We start from the raw sequence: 10037 nt of genomic DNA on the forward strand, positions 1-10037 counted from the left end.
CCTCCGATTCCATGTATGTTTCTCTTCTCCAAATTGCACATTATTGTCGCGGTCGCGAATTAAACTATTTTGATGTTTGTAACAAAAAAAGAGCTCGGCTGATGATTCACTCTGAAAACACACGAAGCAATTATTGCGGCAGAAAAACGACCACATTGCTGCAATGTTTCACCCTGTTGGTCTTTACTTTGCAAAACTGGTGAAAGTTAGCTTCACGCTTTCTGCAGAAGCGGCACAGTGAGAGCGACATGGCAGTTAAAGTGGGGCGCACTGTTAGAGCGGCACGGTGGAAACCTCGAATGGCAGTGGAGCGACTGTGATGCCATTCTGGGAGGCCAGGCTGAGGCTGTCGGGCCCACGCGGGGCCACGAATGAAAACTTCTGGAGCAGAGCGACGAGGAAGAGCTCGGCCTTGGCGAGCTGCTCGCCCAGAAACACGCGGCGGCCTGGGCACGCGACAGGCGCACACACAAAGACGCCAAACACAACAACACCACCATCGGCGTAACGCCCCACTCGCAGGCCGGTGCCGACTCGCCTACTACTGCTCAGGGATAGCTGCCACTGGGGGTGCCCTTGGAATGTTTGCGGAAAGATGTGAGCCGTTCTGAGATGCCGAGGCACGTGAGCAAGCGCCGCTATGAATGTTAAAAGATAACGACGAGTGTCGTCTCGGTCCGTCGCCCCCTCTACATTGGCGAACACTGGGAGAGACCGAGATGGTAAGGGGTCAGGTTTCACTTGGCTCGGGCCTTGCTGGAGGACACGAGTGTGAGCAAGGGGGCGCCGCCGTGTTCCCCAAGGCGTCGTTCCCTCCGTGTAAAATCACCGGGACGAGAAAAAAAACCACGATTGCGTCACACGGCTGGGCTGACGTATCAGAAACGTGGGACGCTGAGGAAGGAAAATGGAATGGAAAAGTGCGCAACGTAGCACGGAGGGTGCTTTGCTTTGAATCACATACAGACGGGAACTGTACGCCGTGGATTAGAGAACACGCGCACATTAGAGGCATCGCATTGTCTACACGACAAGAGTTCGTGGGCTAGGGCAGAATGCATCGCTAGGAGGATGGACGATGGTCAACAGTAATAACAGTGGCAGCCAAGCAATGGAATCCATCGATAGGAATGGTCCAGACATTTTTTTGTAAGGGGGAGCAACGTTTATGCAATGGTTCATGCGCTGCTGTGAACCTGGCAAACTGAGTTCAAATCCCAGCCACAGCGATGATGTCAGTAATGAGTATTTAAGGCCTCGAGACAGAGGCGTGGTTTCTCTGTGTGCCTATGTACGTCTCTCTCTCTCTATGTATCTCTGTGACATATGTCTGCTTTTATGTCTGTCTATATGTCTCTGGTTCTGTGTTTTATCTCTCTCTCAAATTTAGCATTCTCCGGAAGAACGTAATCAACCAGGTAGGGTGTTGACTGTTATGTTATCCGACTCTCTGTTGTATTACATTACATTTCTAAGTATACTAGATTTGTGTCTCTATTTCATTTATACCTCTTATTAGGTTTTTTTCGGTAAAGTCACGTAGAAAGTAAAATAAAATAAAAACAAAAATCACGACGTTTCGGAGGCAACACAAGTCTCCGTCATCAGGTGGGACCGTCACAGCCAGATTAGCTGTATCAAGTGAGGCAATGATTCAAGATGTAATCCCTTAAAAGCGAGTTGAGGGGGGAGGGAGAGGGAGGGGGGAGCTCATCAGACTATGGTAGCCAATGAAAGGAACGTATCGGGAGGGAGGGGGGGCGAGGCCAAAAGGGTGGGCGATGGACGTGGAAGCGCTTGTGCGCAAGCGGCCAATTACTGCACACGCCAACACAATGGAGCGATTGTGCGCAAGCGGCCAGCCACTGCACCCGCCAACACAATGGGCAGAGAGGAGGAGGGGAGGTCTAATACACATGATAGACAAAAGAACGAAAATGATGATGGGTACAAACTTAGGGGGAGCTCATCAGACTATTGGCGGGTGCAGTGGCTGGCCGCTTGCGCACAATCGCTCCATTGTGTTGGCGTGTGCAGTAATTGGCCGCTTGCGCACAAGCGCTTCCACGTCCATCGCCCACCCTTTTGGCCTCGCCCCCCCTCCCTCCCGATACGTTACTTTCATTGGCTACCATAGTCTGATGAGCTCCCCCTCCCTCTCCCTCCCCCCTCAACTCGCTTTTAAGGGATTACATCTTGAATCATTGCCTCACTTGATACAGCTAATCTGGCTGTGACGGTCCCACCTGATGACGGAGACTTGTGTTGCCTCCGAAACGTCGTGATTTTTGTTTTTATTTTATTTTACTTTCTACGTGACTTTACCGAAAAAACCTAAGAAGATGATTCCTTGCAGTCACGAAAGCTTCATTTATACCTGATGATGATTGCTTGTGTTGAAATCGAAACGTCGTATGCTAGTATTACATTTATTATTTTCTCTTTATACGTCACTTTACCGGTCTTCTCCTCCCAACTGCAGCCCGCACTGACCAGCGTGGTGAAGTATGGTCAAACAACCCCCATGTTCAGCACCCGTACCCGGCCGGGTACGGGTACGGGTGGGCCGTGAGTCACTGGTGAGTAACCGTTTGTCACTCATTTCCCAACGTCTTGTCTCTTCTCACAATTCAAGTTCCTAGAATCAACCCACCCGCGCCTGCAACATGGCTTCATCCCAGAGGTACCTGATACCCGTACCCTACCCGTACCCGGCCGGGTACGGGTAGGGTACCCGGCCGGGTACGGGTAGCCGGGTATCGGGTACCCGGTTGCGACCTCTGGCCAGGGGGCACTGCCCGTGCGGCTTGATGGTTGGTGGAGCGACGCGATGTGGCTGCCCCGTGTGCAGTACTCTGCCCCATATCCAGTCGCTTCAATTCTACTGGAGGGGAGCTGCCAATGTTTTACATCGCCCTGTGTAGTGGAGAGCACGGATAATTGAGTGAGTAGCAACAGCAGCAGCCGTGGTAACTGTGATGGTGATTTAGTTTCAATTAGTAATTGGCACGCGCACAGTTTTTGCAAAGCCACAGACGAGCGGGAAGGCCACCTCATCCGGCTCCGATAATTTCCCAAGCTCTGTGGTTCTACGTTGGGATGTTTGGCCAATTCCTTCAATCAGTGTTTATACAAAGGGGGGGGGGGGGGGAAATCCACTTGCTTTACTGCTACTCTGGCAAGCCAGGAGATGGCCACCTCGATGTCCACGGGTCGGGTAACACGCCCCGTGCCGCCCCGCGGAGTTGAGGTGCGGCGAGCATGGAGCGTGTGGTTGCTTCGTGTCGTTCGCGCTGCTGCGGTGTTTTCTTTGGACGTCGGGGTTCTTCATCAGCAGCAGAAGCAGAGCCCAGTAAAGTGTGGTCGACGTGGTCTCCGTGCCGGCGAAAAACAGGTTCAGCGTCACCACGAGCAGGGGAAGTACGTGTCTGGGTTGCCAGCCTCCTGCAAACACAAACCTCGCCAAGCTCACCAACCTCGCCAATGTCACCAACCGCACGACATCTGAACTCGGTTGTTTGACGAGGCGGGCGATCCGACCCGGAACTCGATCGTGAACCGGCACGAGAGCGTGAGAATCGATTTTAATCGATGGATCGGTGAAGGCCTCGCAGTCGCCGATGGTCCACGGGAGGGCCCCGAGGCCTTGGCTTGCGCTGTCTGGCGAGGAACGCGGCGATGAAGTACTGCGGCTCATCCTGCTCGGGGGCATTGCGATGGACCTCGATGAAGGACGACAGGAAGGCCTTGAGTCGGCGCACGTTCTCAAACAGCCTGGTGTGCGGCCCGGGAAGGTGGCGCAGGAACGTGAAGACGTTGTTTATCTGAGGAGCACGTCACGCCACAACGACCGGCTGTAGTAAAGGCTGCGCGAGAGTGGACGGTGCCTGGGACGCGGTGATGGACTACAGGCGGAGATAAATACAAACAATACCGCTGCTCCGAACGATGCCATTTGGATCTATGTGGTCCGGTCAGAATCCTTGTGGGATCTAAAACCCATAATGCTAGAACAGCGGTGGTACAGAGCTATGAATTCGGCGACCCGAGCTAAATTCCCACCCGTGGCTAACATCATTGGCGAGCGACATCTAAACAGATGTTGTGTTCTCCTTCACCAGTGATGTGATGTGCTGTCAAACGGCCTCATTTCTGACACAGCGTGGGGAGGCCCTCATCCAGCAGTTGACTGACAACCGGCTGCAAATGAATATTGCCGGTGTGTTGTTGAATTTCAAAACCACAGACACTCACCCGACTGACAGGACTTGCTAACAACCTCACGTTTTCACTCAGCCAGAGAAAGCAGCTTGAGGAACTCTTTGTCCTCATAGGTGAATCGCTTCCCAAAGGACAGCGAGCAGATCACGTTCGACACCGCGCAGCTGATCATTGCTTTCGGGTCCCAGGGCGCTCCTGAAACACAGCACAGACAGCCATGGAAGAGCAAGCTGGTAGCACAGCAAGCCATAGTCATGGCACAGCGAGTCACGGTACAACAAGCCCATAGCCATGGCACAGCAGGCCATGCTACAACAAGCCAACGCCATGACACAGCGAGCCAGGGACCGCACGTGGCCATCGCTTCAGGTGGTGAGGGAGGGCGACTCTGTACCTCGCATCGCCTCGAACTCGGCGGAGAGGAAGGCGGCCTCCTCCAGGATCTCCTCCTCGATGATGGAGCGCCCCATGCCGAAGTCGTGCAGCGTGCGGAGCGCGAATCGCCGCATCTGGCGCCACCGCTCCCCGCGTGAAAACAGAACCCCTGGGGGTGGGGGGCGTGCAGGTGGAGAGACGCGCTCGGCAAACTCGGCGATTGGGGCCCGCACGGAGGAGGGCCCCCCGGGATGCGTGCCCTGGGCTACCCGTCACACGGCACCGTGATGGCAATTTGTAATTGAGCACGATTGGTATTTGCGCTGTTTGTGTGCCTGCGTTTTGTGCGCGCGGGCAGTCTGTATGCACGTTGTTGAGCTTCTTTCGCACCACATGTTGTGTTAACCGTGTTAATCCAACAACAGTGGACGCCAGAGCAGCGACGCTAACAACGAGCGGAGCGCCGGCGTATAAACTTCAGCAGAGCTGGCACAGTGGAACGCACAGGCCGTGTAACTTGCCAGTCATGTCGGTCAACCCACGGCACCTGGGTCTGGTTATACGGGGGACCTTTGTCTTTGTGTGTGCATCTCTGTTCTATAGCAATACCATGCACAACCCAGTGAGCTCCGATTCCTACATTCCACAGCGTGGCCAAAGTTCAAGGCAACAGGCGTTGAGTAACGCATCGCTGCAACGTAACCGGCGTCTGTTGTGGTCGTGCTCTTTACAGCAGTTCTCGTGACCACGACCCATTACTCCGCCTTATCGTGATTACCAATCCTTTATATCCGCACACAAATTAATCCACGACGCGCTGATAGTTGGCAATGCGAGAAAGCTGTACCGTGGGGGTGGTGATGAGAAACATTGCTGGACAGGAGGAATACCTCCCGAAAGCAACTGTCTAGAGCAGGGGACCCCAACCCCCGGACCACGAACCGGTACCGGTCACGTGTCCTGTTAGGAACCGGGCCGCACAGCAGCAGGAGGTGAGAGCGGTGAGTCCGTACGTGGCCCGCCCCCATTGTTTTATTATTCACCACTTCCGTCCGCGCCTCTTTCCCGCACTGCGCACTTGTATCAGTCACAGTGTTGGTGAGCCCACAAGCTCTAACCCCTAGTAGCCACAATGAGTCAAAAAGAAACGTCGCTGGAGAGCTTCTTTGAAAAGGGGAAACGACCCTCCCACCCTGGACACTCTCTGTTCCAGCTACTCCCCTCCGGCAGAAGGCTGCTGTCCATCAGGACCAAAATCTCACGCTACAGTTTCATCCCATCCGCTGCTGGCCTCTTCAACAAGGCCAGGGGCTCAAACTGACTTTAACGCTCAAACTGACTTTAACGCTCAAACTGACTTTAACACAATATCTGCACAATGACACCCTGCCATATTTGCACTATGTTACCCTATTTGCATTTTTGTAATTTTATATTGTATAGTATAGCTATTGTATATTTTAGATTTTATTTTATTCAATTTTTATATACTTTAGCTCCTTAGTATTAGTTAGACTTGTACCTTTAGTATAGTTAGACTTGTAAACCACTTATTTAAGATTTTAAGATTCCTATATGTTGAATGTATGCACCTTCCGGCCAAAGTAAATTCCTTGTCTGTGCGAACTTTCATGGCGAATAAAACCCTTTCTGATTCTGATTCTGATGACCCCCCTGGTCCGTGAAAATATTGTCTTCCACGAAACCGGTCCCTGGTACCAAAAAGGTTGGGGACCGCTGGTCTAGAGGCAATATGCCATCTTTTGAATCGCGCGGGCACCCACACACCTGCTATTTACGACGTTCTACCCACGTCAGCTTGGGTCACGCAGACACCAGCAGGGCTACTACACGATGGCTAGAGGGCAGCGTAGCAAATGTGCTTCTCACCTTTTCTCCCAAGTTTCGAGTGTTACCTCGTTGTGTATGCAAATATGTGTAAGGATAGTGCCCGCCAGTGATGGATACTGTGGCATGAGAGGGCGGGGTCATACGAGGTGACTTAGCCGAGGAGTCGAATAAGGCTACGCCACAGGGTTCTGATACAGCAAGCCGGGCTCGGAGAGCTGCGAGTGTTCGAGAAATGGGTGTCAGCTGAGCCCGAGGAGTATTTCGCGGAGCGTGGAACGGGGCTGGAGGCTGCCGTTTGGAGTCTGGGTCCGGGCCGTCGTCGTTGTCGTCATCGTCGTCTTTTCATCGTCGAATAATTTCTTAGTCAACATCGTCGCTGGCTGCTACATCTTTATCTCCTTATGTAGTCAACCAGCTGTATAGCCAACGTCGTGTAGCAGCAACTACATACAAGTCGTCCAACTTGTATAAAGTCAGCCTACGGCCATCTGTAACTGTGTCATCGAGTCAAGTGGGCCATTTGTAAATAAATATAAATGATCAAGACTGCGTCTCCGAGTGCTCCACTACTCATGTACAGCTCCGATTGGTGGCCTCCCCATGCCGTTTCGGTCTTTGGGGTTGTTTGGTCATACTTCACCAAACTCGTTTAGGCGGAAGGTGGTGGAAGTCGTGGAAGATGTAACCACTGATGCTAAGCCATGGTCAGGAATCGAAATTGGTTCTGAGTGCAATGCGCTAAGGGGCCGTCCATAAATGACGTCACGCGATTTTGGACGATTTTTGACCCCCACCCCCCTCGTCACACGACGTCACAAGAAGTCAGCCCCCCCCTCAAATATGACGTCACAAAGCTCTGCCCCCCCCCCCCCCAAATAAAACATGCTTCCAATCGCTTTAAACTATTGTCATTGTAGTGCTTATTTAATGTGGCGCTGCACTCTGATGATGTAGGAGAAAACATTTATTAAAAAGTATATTTAATTAAGTAGAACGTGTTGTTTATATTTATTTAAAGTCGCGCATTTTGATGTGACGTCACATTTCTCAACCCCCCCCCCTCGTCACACATCGTCACAAATGTCTGACCCCGCCCCCCCCCCCTAGGTGCGTGACGTCATTTATGGACGGCCCCTATGCCTATCTACAACGATCTATGCCTGACTGCTGCTGCCATACCGTGCCCTTCCAACATGTGCTCGAACATGGGCATGACCGGGCGCTCCTCAAACAGCTCGGCGTGGCTGATGGTCTCGTACCCGGGCAGCACCACCACGGACTCCCCCACGGACTTCACTTGGAACACGTTCCCGGACTTTTTCGCGAGCTGCAAAACAACATTGGGGGGGGGGGGGGGGGACGGGGGGACGGATGCTGGACACGCGTGTATCGCCACCGGGGATGAGACCGTCACCGGCTACACGCGCGTGACAATCTGAATTACTCCTCCCCACACGGGATATCTACAAACTCTCTCACGTGTCGTCACGCTCCGTGACAAACCCACAGTTTGCTTGGCCCATCTTAAGTCCGATCCTGCACACGTGCCTCACCCAGGGCAACTTCCGCTTTCCGATGAACATCAACGTTTGTTGTCTTTACCCCACGCTCTGAAAGGAACTTCCAAGTTGTGTCCTACTCCATCCTCTTCCACGTTCGGTCCAATTGATTTCAATTCAAATAATTTTTCACCTGGGAGAAAAAATCCCTTATGATGGAACGTTTCGTTTGCAAGGGCGACGCCCATTACGAACACTGGCCTACTTGGCGTTTTGAGCCTTTGCTCAATAAATGTACAAAACCCCGAGATGCTACTCCTCTCGGGATTATCCAGGTGGAAAATTATTTGATGACTAACAATAAATAAACATTTCGATTTAAAGCTTTCGTGACTGCAGGGATTCATATTATTGGTTCTTTCAAACTTTATATTTGTGGGTTTCACACCTGATGACGATTGCTCGTGTTGCAATCGAAACGTCGTGAGAATTGTATTGTTTAATTTGTATTATTTCCCTTCTACGTGACTTTACCGAAAGAACCAAGAATATGAATACATCAACAGGTCTACTTGTCGGCGATGCTGCTGTGATGGCAGTGCTACACAAGCACAAACAACAACAACACGCGACACCATCCGTGCTATGAGCACTGCGTCTCTCACGCCAGCGAAAGAGCCGATCATTGAGTTGAAGTCCAAGCTCAAGGCTCTCCCGATCAGGGGCAAGCCGCGGGGCCCGGGCGGTGCCGGACCGGGGCGGCGGCCCCCACTTGGCCATCACCACGGCCCGCACTCAGGGCCAGCTTGTAGCCGGAGAGCATCAGCATCAGCAGCGCGCAGAGCCCTGCCAAGCGCGCCACGATGCGCGGGGAAGAGGCGGCCCAGCCAAGGTCGTGCCGCCGCCGCCGCGCCAAGCTCTGCCCCAACTCTGGGCTCGGTTCCAACTCCGGCTCGCTGGCCATGTGAACGGAGAGTTGGGGCCGCGTTCAGATGATGGCGAGAGTGCGTCGATCGCAGAACCTTGACAAAGAACAAAGGATGGAGAAATGGCGTAGAGCCTGCGGCTGATGTGCACCCAGCGCTGTGTTGTTGATGTTGCGCCCAGGAGCAGCAGCAGCAGCAGCCCCCCCTCTGCCCGGGGCGCATTCCTCCTCCCTGACCCAGAGCGATGACCCAGCCGATGGGAACCAGCGGTGGTCCGCAGCGTGGGAAGGGGCTCGACGGGGCAGCGGTGCGGCTGTTGTTGATTCCAGCCCTGCCCTGACACGAGTGCTGTTTGTGCGCTCGAGAGAGGGAGACCTCTCGCCTGCAATTGTAGTAACGAGCAACACCGCAGCACTTACTCGAGTCCACGCTGATGAGACGCGGAAAGTGGAAGCCACTTTGCTCGCTCACACTGAAGCTGCTGGAAGACATTGCTATGCACGTGCGAAGAGACGGGGTTTGGTAAGAGGGGGGATTCCGCGTGAGACACGGAATGTGGACGGTAGGATGGATGTGTGAAGGAAGTGTAAATATTGTCTGTTTATTTTTGTTGTATCGTGGGGGTCGGCTCGGGATTGGGGGCTATCCCTTTTGAAAGGTGAACTTGGACAAACTCCCAAACCCCCTCTCTGTAAAGGGGTCCATCACGGTGGTAAGGAAACCAAACGGACAGCCATCGACTCGGGGCGGAGTCCCAGTCACAGCTGGATTCTCTCCACATTTTCAACCTCACCTCCTGAATTGTGCTGCTCGAATGGAAATAAACCACAGTGCAAGTTGTACAAAGTCTCACTTTTTCGAAATCCGGGGCGCCAAGTTAAACATGCCAGGGCAATGGTCCAGGCAAATAGGCTTCGTGTAGCGTTCGCGAAGAATAATACAAAGGAATATGCAAGGGTATCTCGGGTTATAGGGCGACACGATCTACGTCCACGGCAATGGAAAGTGTACTTGGTGAAGTAATAACGAGATCAACCCAGTCTTAATGTCTAACTGTCAAACGTTCCGACTTCACTGCACAGTCACGGACCCAGGCCCAGGTAAGGGCCACACACATCGCATGCTCCCAGGTCTCGGTATAGCCCAGTGTGGCACATTAGGAATG

The sequence above is a fragment of the Lampetra fluviatilis genome, chromosome 40 (genome assembly GCF_964198595.1).
Source record: "Lampetra fluviatilis chromosome 40, kcLamFluv1.1, whole genome shotgun sequence".
NCBI lineage: Eukaryota > Metazoa > Chordata > Hyperoartia > Petromyzontiformes > Petromyzontidae > Lampetra > Lampetra fluviatilis.